This window comes from Mirounga angustirostris, unplaced genomic scaffold (genome assembly GCF_029215605.1).
Source record: "Mirounga angustirostris isolate CCGP_5_RB_7025 unplaced genomic scaffold, mMirAng1.0.hap1 SCAF_3, whole genome shotgun sequence".
Lineage (NCBI taxonomy): Eukaryota > Metazoa > Chordata > Mammalia > Carnivora > Phocidae > Mirounga > Mirounga angustirostris.
This window is the reverse complement of record NW_026991711.1, coordinates 73,541,447-73,558,786: the sequence shown is the minus strand read 5'-3', so window position 1 is coordinate 73,558,786 and position 17,340 is coordinate 73,541,447. Positions and strand designations below refer to the sequence as shown.

General features: G+C 48.9%; 1 pseudogene; it reads left to right on the top strand.

Annotated features, from left to right (window-relative positions):
• Positions 1-16,030, top strand: part of LOC123839185 (protein max-like) — a 38,127-nt pseudogene extending 22,097 nt beyond the window's left edge.
• Positions 16,031-17,340: the final 1,310 nt, after the last annotated feature.

Below are 17,340 nucleotides of genomic sequence, written 5' to 3'. Positions count from 1 at the left end.
CTCCCTAGCTGGGTTTGCAGTGCCTGCTCTCTTTTTCTAACTCTGCCCGTTCCAGGATTGATGTCTTACATTAGAAGCTCCAGATCGATATTTTTCAACATTTAAAAAAGAAGGAACATTTGTGTATGTTTGGAAAACAATATAATAAAAAGTAAATAAATGTGAGGTCCTCAGAAAATTAACACTGGCTCAGACTCCCCCACCCTCGCCTTCCCCCACACCTCATGAGTCACTCATGGCCATGGGGCAAGATTACTAAGTCTCACTAAATAATGCAGCTGATAAACCACTTCCAAATACAGTCTGTTGTGCTTCCATGTGACGTATGTGTTCCTAAAAATCACCAGACTAAGCAAAATCACTCAATAAACAACACAGGGCTAGCAGGAGTAAATGTGGTTGCAGAACAATTTTAAAATGTCATCAGTGACATGTTCCAAGAAAGAAGATAGAACCCTAATAAAAACAGGAGTGGTTTGAACATGTGAAGTGGTTCATAAATACAAAAATATGACAGCTAATAGGGCACTTTCCCTTGAAAATGACCTGAAGTGTGCTTGTGGAGGGGGCTGGGAAGGCTTGTGGCGGGTGTGCGATCCTGAATGGCGGAAAGAGCGTTATCTGAAATTGAACAGAAAGTGGGAGCACCCATGTTCATGCGTGGGGTTTATTGTCCTTGGTTTCCCTTGGCACCAAATATCAAAGGTAAGCAATCTTCTGTAACCTTAAATCCTGAGACACGTTTTTCTGCCTTTGAGATACAGGTCCCTTGTGGCATGTGTTTCTGATAAATACCGGTTTCATCAAAATTGAAAATCTAATCCAACATTATAGACTGCTTTTACAATTCCATATCTAATTTTTCTCACCTGCAGTCAGTGCTTTGGCAATTGTAGCGATGCTTGAAACCATGAAACTAGCCCTAGATGGAGTCACTTCTGCAGGACTCGGCAGTTTCCGTTAAGATCTTCCTATATAAGTAAGGCTTTCTCCGTCGCACGGACTCATCTTCGGGGTTTGGAGCCAGCAGGCTTAGACGTGTTTGGGATGTTGGACGAATATTTGTTCGTTTTAATATAGAAAAGGTCACATGTGCAAAAACATAGCAAAGCACAACCTTTTGAGATTAACGCACGTGGTGAACCGAGGCAGCTGGTAAGCTGAGGTGTGCGTGTGTGCATGTGCGTTTTGTGTATTCCTACCCAGCTCAGTTCAGTTGGGTGCAGTTCAGTGTTCACTGGCAAACGTAGAATGCATGTAATGTTCCAATTGTTCCCTAATCTATCAATTGCTTTGGAACAAATTCACAAGTGCTATAGCAGAACCGATTGTAAGTGAAAATGACTGTTTCCACAGAGCTATCCTTTCTACTGAACCCCTTTGTGTGTCTCTGCACTAGAGTACTTATTGATTTTGATCTACTTTATTTCGTAAACACTTGTAATACTCCTGAATATGGGTTTCATTAACTAGAAAAAAATAGACATTAAAAATCTTTTTAAAAAATAGGGGCACCTGGCTGGCTCACTTCGTAGAGCATGTGATTCTCTTTTTGTTTTGGGGGGCTTGGCGGGGTGGTTTTGTTTGTTTGTTCTGAGAGAGAGAGAGCGTGCAAGTGGGCAGGGGGAGGAGCAGAGAGAGAGGGAGAGGGAGACTCTTAAGCAGGCTCCACACCCAGTGTGGAGCCCAGCAAGGAGGGTGCTCCATCTCACGACGCTGAGATCCTGATCTGAGCTGAAATCAAGAGTTGGATGCTTAGCCTACTGAGCCACCCAGGTGCCCCTATAGAGCATTCTTGATCTCGGGGTCATGAGTTCAAGCCCCATGTTAGGCAGAGAGCTTACTTAAAAAAACCCCCACAGGGCACCTGGGTGGCTCAGATGGTTAAGCGTCTGCCTTCGGCTCAGGTCATGATCCCGGAGTCCTGGGATCGAGTCCTGCATCGGGCTCCCCGCTCTGCGGGAAGTCTGCTTCTCCCTCTGCCTCTCTCTCTCTCTCTCTCATGAATAAGTAAATAAAATCTTAAAAAAAAAAACAACCCACAACTGTAAAAAATAGAAAAGAGCACAAGAAGAGGAGGAGGAGGAAAAGGAGGAGAAACACCAAAGGAGGGGCTGCATCTCCTTCTGGAAGCTGGTACACGTTTGAGGGATATGTGTGTGTGTCCTTATATACCTTTCTTAACATACCTAGACATAATTCCAGAGAGTCCATAGCAGCTTGAAAAATGTTCTTCATATCAATAGGGCCCACATAAAAGGTATTAAAGACTGCATTAGTGGTGTCTGGATTACATTTTTTATATCAGGCTAAGAATTCTTCTAAAGTCATCTTTGATTTCAGCCCTCAAGTTACCAACTCAATAACGTGGGGAGTTGAGACAGAATCTAAGTGGCACCAGATAAAAACCACCCACTCAGGACAGAATCCAGCCCTTAGGAAACGCTGGCTCCTTCATGTGGAGTGCACACGTAGGAACTCGTGGCCCAGAGCCACGTGACCCACCCACACACCCGCCTTCCAGGCTGACAGGCACACAGATGTGACCATGCTCAGTGACTCTCTGCTGGGGCCGCTTTCTAGCTCAGAGAACAACACCAGCTGCCATCAGTGTGGAAGGTGCCAGGCTGCGCACCTCCGGATGCACATTTCCATCAGATGGCTTCCCTCTGCTGTCTCAGTTTCCATAACCAGCCCCTCTGTAAACTGCCTCCGTGTTGTAATTCTAATTGACCAGTTCAACACTCTGCGCACTGAAGATGGAGGGAGGGAAAATGCAGCTCAGAGGAGAGCCTGGCTGGCTCAGTCTGTGGAACGTGCGACTCTTGATCTCGAGGTTGTGGGTTCGGGCCCCGCACTGGGTGTCGAGATTACTTAAAAATAAAATCTTCAAAAAAAATGGAGCTCAGGTGACTTTGTCTTCAGAAACCCCATGGTGGCCACAACAGCAAGGGACAGAGAGAGGGGCAGGGCATGGAGGAGAAAGGGTAGCCCTGGTGTAATGAGAGAATCACAGACAGTGTGTGAGGTAGAGCAGAAATCTACTGAGTGCCTCCTGCAGGCCAGGCAGAATGTCAAGCCCTGGGAATCCAATGGGGAGCCCCCTAGACCCAATCCCCCTCACAAGACCCAGCAGCTGGGCTAGCCAGGCCCTGGGAAAATGCAGGTGAGGAGGGTGGGGTGGGGGTGATTCCTGTACCTCAGGTCAAAGGGGGCTAAGTGAGAATCGAGTGCGAATCCCACCCAACCTAGGCCACCTGCACAGCAAGACTTCCCGAGAGCGCCTGCGTGGGGGGAATGAGGCTGGGCCTTCCCTCACCATCTGTGCCACTCCGCCCCTCGAGTCCCAGAATTCACAGATTGCCTGCCTCTTGCCAGGTCACAGGGGAGCATCTTGTTGGTCACCACAAAACTTCTGGTTGGTGAGAAAGCCGAGAGCTCCAGGATGGGCTGGGAAGAACCGGGGAGAGCCTGGCGGGTGGAAAGTCTCGGGGTGGGGACAGATGGGAGCCGCTCACCAGTGAAGGATGGCTAACAGTTCAACGTGGCCCAGCCACACGTTTCAATATTGTGCAGTGGTTTAAAAAAAGATACTCTGAGAGTTTCCATAGCAGGAAAAATTTTATGATATAATATTAAATCTTAGGTCAAGAAATAAAATTGTATTATATTCACACACATTTAGATATAAACACATGGTTATATTATAGCTACTTATTACTGTGAATAATTTTCTTCCCTTGACATTTGAGTCATTCATTTATTCATTCATTCACTATAGAGTATCTATTAGGTACTAGGTTCTGGGGACACGAGAAAACCGCCTCGGCCCTCAAGGAACTCCCATCCTTCTGGGAGAGCCAGGAAAGATAACAGGTGATTATAATGCAGCTGGCCCACTGCTGACAGGTGTAAGAGAAGGATGTGTTCTTCAATTTTAGATTTATAAAAACACAAGCGCTTCCTTTTGCCAAACTCCATTCTCTACCTCGCGCTCAAGGATGCTCCTCCCAGTGCTGGCATCTGCCTGTGGTCACCTCAGGCTGGGTGGGCCAAAGGTTTGGGCATCTAGAAGCTTAGAGGAAGGCCCGAGTTGGCTCTGCGAACAGCATGTGCAGCGGGGAATCAACAGTCTTCTTCCCAGAGCTGCTGCGTGGTCAGCCGTGTGCCCTGCCTTCCCAAAGTGGCAGCGCTCACCCAGGATCTAGTCCGGCAGCCAGAGACCCTGCTGGCGAGGTGCCTGCAGGTGCAGAACAATGAGCAGGTGCTCTAAAAGCAGATCCTATGCACGCTCATTCTCCCTCTTACGTTGCTCTGAACGGAGCTCTCTTGCCCTCGGTCCTCACCAGCGCTTGTCCGGAGAGTTCATGGGCTTGAATATCTGCAGATGTGTTTACGTGTTACTCTTCCCCGCAGAGACAGCCTCTGTGCTCTGCCCAAGTTCCATGTGGTGACAGTAGTAACCACACAAAGGTTGCTTTCAAAGGGCTTTTTCGTCCTGGTAACTATAATAATAGTGACAGCCATCGTGTTTGGAGCATATCCTATGTATTCGGGTCAGAGATAAAGGTTTTACATTCGTTATCATATTTAATGCTTACCACAACCCTATGAGCCAAGTATACTATTATCCCAATTCAACAGACGAGCAAACATGGAAAGATGAATTCACTTGCCCAAAGACACATAGTTAATAGGTGGTGGAGCTGGGTTTTGAACTCAGTCTGATTCCGTAACTAGTGGGCTTAACCCATCTTCTGTGTCTATGCCAGACTAAGTCCTTCTGCGCTGAATAGTCACCAAGGACCTTCTGCTCCTGGCTGTTCCCTTTGCCTCCCTGTACCCACATAACTCCTTCCAGCATCCTGTCTGGAATGGCGCCTCCTCCTCCATCTTTCCTTATCCCTTCCTCTGCTTTATTTATTTATTTATTTATTTATTTATTTATTTATTTATTTATTTATTTATTTATTTAGGAGGTTTCTTTTATTGAGATATAACTGACATATAACACTCTATTAGTTTCAGGTGTACCACACAGTGATTTGATACCTGGATATATTGCAAAATGATCAGCCCAATAAGTCCAGTTAACATCCAAATTGTTTTTCCTGTGATGAGAAATTTTAAGATCTACTCTCCTAGCAACTTTCAAAATATACAATGTTTTATTTAACTATAGTCACCAGGCTGAACATTACATCCCCAGGACTTACGTATTTTGTAACTAAAAGTTGATACCTTTTGACCACCTTCACACATTTCTGCTTTATTTTTGTTCATAAACTTACCCTTACCTGACATGGTATCATGTATCTATTATTTGTTTATTATCTATCAATCTCCCCATTAGACTAAGAAGTCCTCGGGGGTGGGGACTTTCTTTTGCTTACTGCTGAATCTCTAACACCTAGGAGAGAGTCTGGTCCACAGAAGATACTCCAAAAAAGATTTGTTGAATGACTGAATAGATTTCACGCTAATTAAGATTATGCAAAGTTGGAGCGCCTGAGTGGCTCAGTCGTTTAAGCGCCTGCCTTCAGCTCAGGTCATGATCTCAGGGTCCTGGGATGAAGCCCTGCATCGGCTCCCTGCTCAGTGAGAAGCCTGCTTCTCCCTCTCCCCCTGCAGCTCCCCCTGCTTGTGCTCACTCTTTCTCTCAAATAAATAAATAAAATCTTAAAAAAAAAAAAGATTATGCAAAGCTGAAATGGTACCATGTAAAATATTAATAAAGACTCACTTTGTTTGCAAAATTTGAAATGTTTCCGAATTGTAAGAATTCATCAAGAGTCACTGGATTTCAAAGCTGGTAGAACAGGGAAATGATAAGCCGTGTTTCTGCTGTTAACCTTGGTTAAAAGAAAAACCTCTGTTTCTGTACTCCTAACACTCTGACACTGAGAAAATGTGTTTTTCTACACCAAGCAATTTTCCAATTCTTAGGGCACATTGACTGGGTGTCCCAATATCTAATTCAATTCTGGCACAAACTGCCCAGTTAGCCCAGACCCCACAGGCTGAGGGCTCAGTCCCACAAGACTGCCTCCCAGCCTCGGCCACCATTCGCAAGTAGTGGGGTCCCCAGATTTCCACAACTTCTGTCCAACTTGGCTACAAATCAAAGGTTCCCACAACTCCCCCCTCCGGGCCCCTCCGGTTCAATAATTTGCTAGAACATCTTACAGAATCCAAGTAAACGGTTCCCTTGCTATTACTAATTTATTATAGAGGGGGGATTCAGCTCAGGAGCAGGCAGATGGAAGAGATGCATAGGGCAAGGCGTGTGGAAGGGGGCGCGAAGCTTCCACCCCTCTCCAGATGCATCACCCTCCTGGCACCACCCCGAGTTCACCTACCTGGACGTTCTCCAACCCCTTCAGTTAGGCTTTGTGAAGTCTCCCTTACACAGAACACATTGTTGTCCACTGGTGATTGAACTCAATCTCCAGCCTCTCCCCTCCCCAGAAGTCGAAGGGTGGGGCTGAAAGTTCCAGCCCTTTAATCACCCGGTTGGGTGGGTTCATTTGGCAACCAGCCCCCGCTCTCCTGGAGTCACCTCAGTAACAGAAGCTCAGGTGGGGTTGCAAAGGGGCTCGGTTATGAATAACAAAAGAAGCTCCTTTCACTCCTATCATTTGGGAAATTCCAAGGGCCCTGGAAACTCTGTGCCAAGAACCTGGGAGGAAAACCAAATATTTATTTATTGTATTATATTAGGAGCTCTGTGCCAGGAACAGGGACAAGGATCAAATATATATTTTTTATGATATACAATATCACAACAGTGGTACCATTCTAGATGGAGACTGGGTTTGGGTTTGGTATCCCCTGGGCCAGGCTGTTCCTGAGCCCTGCAAACCCTGTGAGTGATTTTGATGACTGGCATGCTCTTATTTTATCATGCGCTAACGTTATAATTGAAAGTATTTTTGGTGCTGATAAAAATGTCATCCAAGTATTCACTATGTGCAGGTGCTGAAAAATTTGCCTGAAATCCATTAACTTCAGAGCAGAAGTTAAATGTGACAAAACGTGCAGTGGAGAATCCCACACCAGCTCGTCGATCCCCCCACCCTGGTAACTGAGGAGAGAGAACATTGCAAAATAGTAAAAAGCCAGTGATGGAGAACACTTAAAACAACTCTCGGCCAAAAAAATAAACAATAATAGTTAAAGACATGTGCTTTAAGAAGCCCCTGTCTTCCTGCTTTGTATTTATTTCTGTGGCAACACAGATCTTAAATTATGCGAGTCAAAAGTCACTTCCTGCCTAACCCAAGGCCACCCCTTCCTCCAAGGTCTTAGTACAAAGTCTTCCCGTGTGTTCGCAGCTCCCGTGCCCCGAGCCTCACCTCTCTGCTGAGGGAGTTTGCTGCAGGCGAGCAGAGCAGGTCTGTCCAGCCACAAGGGTGGTTTTCCGGCCGGGCCGCCGGGTCCCCTGTGGGCAGACCCCAAAGGGCCATGGGCAGTTAGCTTTAGCTTGCATTTCTTCTCACCTTGATTGTGAGAGCTTGCATCAGCTCCCCGGACTGGACAGGGTTCTCAAGCAGAGGCCTAAGCGTTGACAAATAAATGACTACCCTATGCAGCAAACCAGACGTCGGGCCCGGACTGATGAGTAGACCATTTCTTCTTCCTTTGTTCTGAACCTGCCTTTCAGCGGCTCATGCCAGCTTTAGCCACCTCTCTCAAACATAGCACAGTCAACGAATGTGTAACAGAAACTACCAGTGCTAACTCCCCACACTGCCTGGGGCCTCGGCACAGCTCTGCCTTGAAGAGACTGGAGTTCTGTTTGCAGCCTTGAGGCGGATCAGCCCCACCAGGCCCCCTACATCACCCTCAAGGCTCCCCGTCATGCCTGGGCTTCTGGTCACTGACCCAAGCTCCCCCAGTTCTTACTCCTTTCGGGCCTGCACAGTAAATACTGTGCCTCTGGAACTCTCTTTTCGTGGCAAAGTCCCCCACATCCTCAATCTCATCAAGGGAAGTTTCATTTACTTCCTGGCCTTTGCTTATCTATGCTCTTCCAGCTTCCAGTCCCTGTCTCCGCTCTTGCTTTAAAAAACACTTCTAAACTCCTTTCCTCTACCCCTGTTTAGAAAAATGAAACCCTGCCACCATAGGGCTCATGGGTGCCGTGGCAGTCTGTCTACCCCTCCTGTGTTCATGGAAGGCCATGGCCCCTAAGCCTATTCTTCCTCCTTTGTAAGTCCCGTTGTGACCTGGCAGGTCACATCCACCCCTGGCACATCCAGCAGTCTGGTCCCAGAGCTCCCGCCCTCCCCTGCTCTCCTACATCTCAACCCCTCTCAACATACCCAGGAGCCTGCACCTGCATCATCCCGTACTTTGAACTCTGCTTAGTTGGCAATTTTCTGAAACTTTAAACACTCATTCCAGCAACAGGCACCACACTTGCTCTTTGACAGCAGCCAGGTGGCCTGGCTTTCCGTCCATCTGTGCTCTTCCCAGTGATCCTTCCTCCCTGGGCAGCCCAGACTTGAACCAGTATCGCCAACCGCCAGACTCCCTGTCCTCCTTGCAAACCTACCTGGCCAAAGACATGGTGGGCTGTCTGTGCCATGTTTTCTCTCTCTCTCTCTCTCTCTCTCTCTCACACACACACACACACACACACACACAGGCTGCTTAAACTATCAGAGAATGTTCCCCGGGCATGAGTTGGGTACCACTACACATCTATGGCCTATAGCCCCAAGCGACCTCGGCGCTGCCAGTAGTTCTCTGGGTCTCCAGTCACTTTTCCAATTCTCTCAGAAGTTATTTCACACTCTCTTTAATCTCCCTGTGGGCACTCTCCTACCACTACCCCCCCTACCCCTCACCCCTGACTCCTTTCCCGAACTTCCGTGGATCCCAGCGCCACCTGCTTCCTCCCCCGACGGTGGTAGACCCCCTGCTGCAGCTCACCTCCAGCCCCCACTTGCACCTGGGATCCCTCCCTGCCCATTCTCGAAGGGCTGTGATCCTCTGAGTAACGGCCCCCAAAGACAGCAAGTCCTGATCCCTGGAAATTGTAGATATGACCTAGCTGGAAGGAGGTCTTTGCAGAAGTGATTACGTTAAGGATTCTGAGGTGAGGAGATTCCTCTGGAGCACCAGGTGGACCCTAAACGTCAGCATGTGTCCTTATGAGAGAAAGGCCGGGGGAGAGTTCACAGAGAGAAGAAGAAGAGGCCAGGTGACCGGGGTGGCAGAGTTTGCAGATGTGTGGCCCCAAGCTGAGGAACACCTGGGGTTTCCAGGAACTGGAAAAGGCAAAAACCAGATTCCCCTCTAGAACCTTCAGAGGGAGCAGGGCCCCACCAACAACACCTTGATTTCAGACTTTTAGCCTCCCAAACTGTGAGAGAATCCATTTTTGTGGTTTTAAAGCCCCCAGTGCAGGGTGCTGGAGAAGGCCAGGCAGGTGGCTGGAGGGGGCAGTCAGGACACTGGGACATGGGCGGAGGGGCCGGCAGGACATGTGGGACGTGAGGAAGGAGGGAGGTTCTGTCCGTACCGAGCATGTACCGTGTTCCAGTTGGGGCTCAGCCCTGGAATGCAAAGATGAACAGGACCCAGGCGCTGCTGAGCAGCACCCTGCAGCCTGGGGCACGATGCGTGTGCATGGAAGCAGACGGGGAGGGATCAGAGGTGCTCAATGGGGATCTCTAAGTACAAAGGCATTTGACAGGTGTTAGGGCTTCCCAGGACTGCCAGAAAAGTGTCCCTCTAGGCAAGCAAGGGGCTCTTCTCCATAGCTTCTCTCGAGAGCAGGAAGAAGAACAGAATGAAAAAGACCAAAGGAGTCATAGAAAATACGCTGAGTGGAAATAATGGGGAGATTGCAATGGATGAGAAGCACTAGGGTCTAACCCTCAGTTCTGCTGCTCACTAGCTAAAGGTAGAATTTTCCAGGCTCAGATTTTCTTAGCCATGAGAAGATCTGGCTTGATTAGGAATAAGCCTAATGTGCTAGGGGCCTGATCCTGAAGAGACAGTCATTAAGAGGTAGCTTTAGCATCACCGAGAGTCATGAAGGTCCTCGGGCTCTGCTTCTGTACTGTTGGGTATGGGTGGTGGACGCTCCAGGAATTCATCAACTTCAAACTTACAAGTAACTGATTTCAACGCTGCCTTGGAGTTATCCCCAACAAAGATGTGCAGGACATGCTCAGCCACACAGGTAACAGCTCAGGAGAAGCCCCACCCAACAAAGGTGGAGTCCTTGGTACCACTGGACTGTGGGCATTTTTGCTTTTATCGCTAGGGTTCCTTTCAAAATTAAGGAAGGATTTCAGCTTTATATAAGCTCCAGGGAGTTATGGCAGTCTGATTACCACCAATATTCCCCAGCCACTTTCAACATGAACATTTAGGGGGAGGCACTGCCCTTAAAGATGTGTAAAAAACGTGTTGGGGGAAAGGAGCAGATCTTCACACACTATATGTAGGAAACCAATGGATGTTGGAGGCAGTTGCTCCTTCCTCTCTTCAAGGAAGGAGTTGCTGCAGCCCCGTCCCCGATGATACCACAGGCTGCCCATCCTGGAAGCAACTGTTGGTCCTGCCTCTCTGTCACTTCACACCCTACCTTGGGTCCCAGGTGAGGCACATGACCTACGGGGGAGAAACTAGTTCTGTGTCGCTGGGAAAGACACAGAAGGAACGTGACGGAATGTTCTACTTAATTGGCCTATGAACCCTCACAACCTGTTTTTCTGCCCTTTTCTGTTTTATAGACTTCTGTCAGAACTCTCTCCTGCTGTCACCACCCGCAGCCCTCAGGCCTGGACATGCCTTCTAATATGTCCACCGCCCTGTTTGTACAGGTCCCGGCACACTGGTCCCAGCTCATCCCAAACAAAAGCCAAAACAAGTTCTTGTGGTTTTATGTCAGCCTGTCTATAAATTCAAGACAGAGAATAAGGCCTAGGGCTGACTGCTAACCTGCCAAATAATTTCTAACTATAGACAAGAGGCATGCAGGCTTATTCTCTTCTCCAAGAACTCTGCCCTGCAAATATGATGGAGTGACAGCAAGGGGACAGGTGGACAGAGAAAGTGACAGAGTGCACAGTGAGAGGGAATCTAGGGCCTTCGGTGGAGGTGAGATTTTGAAATCATGTCTGTAGGGTCAGAAAGATAATGTATGTTTACTCTTTTCCTTCCCAAAGATTGTTTACTGAACCAACAAGAATGCCTGGCCATGGAGACCAAAGCACAGAACGCCTGACTGAAGTAATGCATTTGGGGGATTTTTGGCTCTAGATTAGATTTAAGATGCATGAAGTTTACTTACCCTCAATGGTAGTCTGCACTGCCAACATGAGGGTCACGTGGACATTAAATGAGCCTCACCTGTGATTATACACATCGTACTTAGTTCTATGTGCATCCAAGTTTATAGTTTGTTCATTCATTAAACAAACATTTCCGATTGGGTAGATGAATGAGACACAATCAGTGTCCTTAAGGAGCTCATTAGACTACGATAATGTGAAAAAATTTCTATTATTACAGACATAACGTTATGTGGACAAGGAGTGAAGAGTGCTCAGGGTCTCCAGCCCTTTGGTCAGAGTGCTCTGGAGAGACAGAACCGATAGGAGATTATATATATATATTATAGGAGCAATGGGTAGATAGAGATGTAGATAGAGATAGAGATAGGTTGGTTATAAATCGGCTTACGTGATTATGGAGGCTGAGAAGTACCAAGTCTACAGAAGTCTACAGTGGGCAAGCTGGAGACCCAGGAGAGCTGACAGTGTAAATTCCAGTCCGAGTCTGAGCCCAAAGGCAGAGGAATACCAATGACCCAGCTCAAAGACAGGCAGAGCAACCAAATTCTCCCTTTTTCGGCCTTTTTGTGTATTTAGGCCTTCGATGGATTGGATGAGGACCACCACATTGGGAAGGGCAAGCTGCTTTATTCAATCCACTTATTCACATGTTAATCTCATCCTGAAACTCCCTCACAGTTATGCCCAGAATGATGCTTAACCTAATGTCTGGGCATCCCATGGCCCAGTCAAGTTGACAAATAAAATTAACCATCACAGATGGGCAGAAAGGGTAGAGCCTGTAAAGCCAACAAAGGGGAAGTTAGAGGAACAGGAGGAAATTAAGAGAAGGTGGTAGGAGGGACATCACAGAGAGGAGGCCCTTCAATAAGCAAGGAGTGATCAACAGGGATGGAATCTTCCAGAAGGCAAGTACAATAGGGGCAGAGATGGACACTGGGTTGGGTGTAAGGTTATTGGTGGAGAGGGGATGGGGATGCGGCAAAATGCAGGTTATAGCAGGTTATGGACTAAAAGGAAATGAAGTGGGCACAGAGAACCCAGACAAATTCTCCTAGAAGTTCAGTGGTTGGGGGAGAAAGAAGAGTAGGTAGAGGGGAATGGGCTTCAGGAAGAGGGTTTAGTTTCTGGTTCTTTTTCCTGAGAGACTTTGTGATGGGAAGGACCCGTAAGGGAGGGAAAGGCTGAAGACAGGGCTAGGCCGGGAGGATAGTCCCTCAGACAGGTAAGCCATACCCAGGCAGATCTGCTTCTTCCTTCCTCACTAGTCAGAAAGGGGGAAGGAATGGGGAGAAGCAGAGGGGCAGTCATGAGGTGTGGTGGTGGGAGCCCAAGGACACTCCCATCTGACCCACGGCCATCATGTCCTGTGTGCCATGGAGGCTGTGGTCTACCCGGTACCACCTCCAGCAGTGGGATATCAGGCAAGCGACGTAGCCTCTCTCTGCCTGTTTCCCCATCTGAAATATGGGATAATGATACCAACCTCAGAGGGTTACCCTGAGGATTCATTAAAACCCCGCATTAAAGCATGTTCAGTAAATGTGTGCTACCGTGCCTAGTAATTATTACCATGAACACTATTATTAGCATGGCTATCTTTAGTTGTAAGAATCAATTATCAAGTCTATTCTCTTGGTCTCCCCGGGTTTTCCTTTTTCGTTTTTAGAGACCAAAAAGGCAGGTCAGATCTTTCCCTGGTGCCATTCCCTCAGCCTAGAGGATCGGGCACCCTTGTCCAGAGCCACCAGTTCTACTGTGGGGCTACCCTCTTCTGCTAAGGGTAGCGTGCTGCATCTCACGTCTGCAGTACTTAAAGAAGAGAGGACACTTATTGGTTAGGGGGACAGCTGAGCAGATCTGGAAGGTTTTCACTTATGAAGGGCACATACCCATGTGGACTGCCTGACACTCGCGCACAGATGGGAGCTGAGACACGCCAGGTCAGCTCCATTCCAGCCCTGTGGGTAAGTCCAGATTCTAGAGTCCTTCCCCGCCTCTGGTCTACCTGGAAGCCTGCCCCTCAGGTGAAAGGTTTAGGTTTCAGCCCACTTCACAGTAACGAGCTGGGCCTCTCCGAGTCCCACTCACATCCTGAATGCCGTCCCATCCTGAGTCATCCAGAACAGAGACACAGCCGATGAAGGCTGAGTCACTTCACTGTCATAAATGTCTTCTCATTTTCAAATTGCCTCTTCTAAAAATATGGTCAATAAGCACATCACCGCATGGAAACAAGAGCCGGGAGCCTAGGAAGTTGAATCTCAGAGCCTGGAACTTCCCCTAAATCATATCTCAGCCAACCATCTACAAAGCCCAAACACATTTTTGACCTTCTAGCAAAGTGTCAGTGTGGAGCGGAGGCCTGTGTTCTGACCCCACTGACTAACAAGAACCTCCCCCCTCCGGCCAGCATATTGTCAAAGATTCCCTAAGATTCCAGTGTTGATGCACTTTCCTCACAGGAACCCTGCATGCATCTTTTCCGTGTCCTCCTCTGCCTTTGAGGTCCCTCAGGGTGGCTTTCTAAAGTGGCCCAACCCAGCAGCATTTGGGGATGCTCTCCTGCCGTGTGTTCTGGAAAAAGGGAGCAGGCCTGTCTAGGAAAGATTCCTCTTGGTTAGCATGAGTTCTGAGTCACATTCTGAGAAGGCCGAAGGGGAGCTAAATTTCTCCATTGCAGATCGTTTCTGAGGAACTCCATTCTAGAGAGAGTGACCATGCCTCTCCGTTTGCCTAAGATGGTCTGGGGTTACAGTTGTTGTTCCGGTGTGCACATTAACAGCACTCCTTGTCGTTCTCAAAAGTGTCCCACTCAGGGGAGCCTGGGTGGCTCAGTTGGTTAAGCGACTGCCTTCAGCTCAGGTCATGATCCTGGAGTCCCGGGATTGAGTCCCACATCGGGCTCCCTGCTCGGCAGGGAGTCTGCTTCTCCCTCTGACCCTCCCCCATCTCATGCTCTCTCTATCTCATTCTCTCTCTCAAATAAATAAATAAAATCTTTAAAAAAAAAAAAAGTGTCCCACTCTGGCAACAACTTTATATAGTTATCCTCGGCCTAGGTGATGGCTGTGACACCTCTGGGCTTCTAGAACTCCCGTGGCATCAGTGGTTGGTTTATTCTTGAGTTTTCCCCTGGGCTGAAGCCTAATGAAGATCTTGTCATTTTGAGGAGAAAGAATAAGGGACATTTTGCAGCACATGCCTCACCTCATGTCACCCTCAAAGTGGAGATCCCCAGCCGGTTTCAGATGGCAACTCCCGGTCACCAGCCTTCTCAGTTCTTAGGAGCAGAGAACCGCTCCAGAGCAAGAAATGTCCGTATCAGAGGTTTCCAGCTTTTGAGGGAGAGAGGGGTCCGAGGGAATGGGAAGCCTTAGTCTCTTGCTCTCCCCTGCTAACCGGCCAAAGCCTTCCCGGTCACCCCAGGACCGCAGAGAACGACTCGGGCCTTTCAGGGATGGGAGATTTTGTCCAGCGTCCCTTGAGCAGGGACCAGGAAACTCAAAGAGAAGACCCTGAATGGGCCCAGTGTCTGCACACAGTAGGCACTTCATAAGTGTTTGTTGACTGGAGTGAGGAAGTGGTTCTTGCCCATGTTGTGTGTGTGTGCGTGAGCAAGTGAGTGTGTGGGGGGACCGGGCTTCTTGTTGTCAGTGAGGTGACTTCCCCCTGCCTCCTCAGGCTGTCTGAGCCCCAGGAAATGAGGAATAAGGATGACACGACAGGGAGGTGGAGAGCGACAAAGAGCAACCAAGGTTTCAATCCGAGGCTGACAAACGGGCTCATCATAATGCACCGGAACGAAAAGACAGGGAGCACATCGAGACAGCTTTCACAGTTTGCGGGACTCGGTCCCGTCACTCCAAGGACAGAAGGCATCCCGGGCCCAAGTCCTAGACAGAGCCACAGGGTACCTCCAGGGTACGCGAAGGAAAAACCACACACACCAGCAAGACATCGACGACCTCAAGCGGCGGGATGCTCCTTGGGAGCAGCGAGTCTGTGCAGTGGAGAAGGAGAGGCCCGGTGCCCAACTCGACCAACTGTCCCTCCTCCGACAACAGCCTCTACCCCAGTGCCAAGGGCAGCACCATCTCTCCGGCTCGAGGGGGAGCCCCAGGAGCCCCAGAGCAGGGAGGAGCTCCGGATGGAGGCCAGCTAAGCTTCGCGAGGCAGGCCAGCAGCACCAACTGACCGTCTCCCCCATCGTCCCAGCCGCCTTTCAGTTCCTCCCTAGAACCCTCACATCATTTAAGAGACTTGGTTTCCTCTTTTTCTCAAATTTCATCTTTATGTAGAAGCTCTTGGCCAACAGCTCTCATTCTCCCTCCCCATTTCCACAATTTTTTTTTGACGTTTCCTGCAGGGATTCCCTGTCCCCACCAGGTATTTTTAAACCAAGACACCCCAGCTTGGCAGCCTTTTCTGTGGAGGACAGACGGCTGGCCCTCCGAGCACATGGTGTCCTAACCGGCCACCAGATCCTCCAGCCCTGGCGGGCACAGGCCCCGAGGGCTCCAGCCCCTTCCAAGCCCTTCCTCCCGGGCCCCCCTCCCCTCCGTTTCATAGACTTGGTGAATCTGTGGACTGCTCTACTTCAAGAAGGTGACCGGTTTGGAGTCATCAGAATTAATCCCCCTTCTTTTTGAGGATTTTTTTTTTCCTAAAAAGCGATTTACCGTTCCTATTGAATGACCAGATCCTTGAAGAAGTCTGTGGTATAAAAACAAGTGGGGAGAGAGTTGCAGCACGGTCTTTGGCCTGTTTCACTCCTGCTTCTCTCCCACCTTGGGGGGTGCGTGACACTCGTGGGGGACGTGTGGGGGGCAGCGGTGAAGTGGTAGCCGCCCAGGGGCGGTAGGGGGTGGGACAAGGAGGGAGGATCGCGTCGGGGAGAGGTTTTGTACTGGGGGCCAGCGATGATGTTTTGATACTCTTTCCTGCTACTGAAATTTGAATCTGAGTGAATTGTCCCTATTTCTGATGATGTCGGTATTGCCAAGCGGGAGACCCATGAAGCAGTGATCAGATCTTCCTTTCTTTCCGTGTGCATTTCTAAGGAATAGAGCCAACCGATTTTGTGTGTAAATACCAAGAGCAACTGACCTGGTGCTAAACCCACTGCCCAGTGCGGACCCTTCCCCGCCCTCACCCCACTCCCGTTCCACGTGTCCTGGAACCCGTTCCTGTTGTGGGATCCAGCCCTGGTCCTGGCTGCAGTCAGCGGATCCCCGTGAAGGGGTCTGCATGTTTAGGTCTCATTTCTTTGTCTTCTTCCTACTCCGTTCCTGGCATTTGCTGATTTCCAGTGTGTACTCTGTAGTCTCAGTCCGTGTTTGAGTCCCTTCCGTGGAAGTAAAAAGCATGTTGTACGTACTGCCCAAGAATTGTCTTACAAGTTAAGGCTTTCCCCTTTACCATAAGACTATAAATAAAAATGCATTTTATCCTTAAAAAAAAGTATTGTTGACTGGGTAAGTACATACACGAAGAAGAGAATGACAAATTCCCAAATACCTGGAGTTCTAGCGTGAGCTGACAGGAAGTACATCCTCGCACACACGTGAGAGCATCATCTCTCCCACTGGCCACAAACCCCCCGGAGCTGTGGGGTGAGCACATGGAGAGACCATGTATGCACACAGCTGAGTTTCCCATGCTCTGATCCCCAGTCTAGCAGGTGTTCTGATGGGAAGTGGCCTTCCTTAAGGCTCTGCTCCTCCTCCTTCGCCTCATTCCAGTCCCCCCAAGGCGGTGAACTGAGGATCCCTCAACTTCCCTGAGCCCAGAGGGGCTGGGTGGTTCACTGGGGAGCAAGCCTTATTTTTCTCTCTCTTTGATTTACTCGTAGCAACTTCACTTTGTCTTGGGCTCTCTTCCTCCCAAGATCCTGGAGGCAACAAGGTTAGAAGCACAAAATAGACTTTAATGCAAAAAGCATTAGCAGAGGTAATTAGGGTCATTTCCTAATGCTAAAGTAACATTTGGACAATTTCTCATCTGGGGCTGTGGTTCAGTGTCC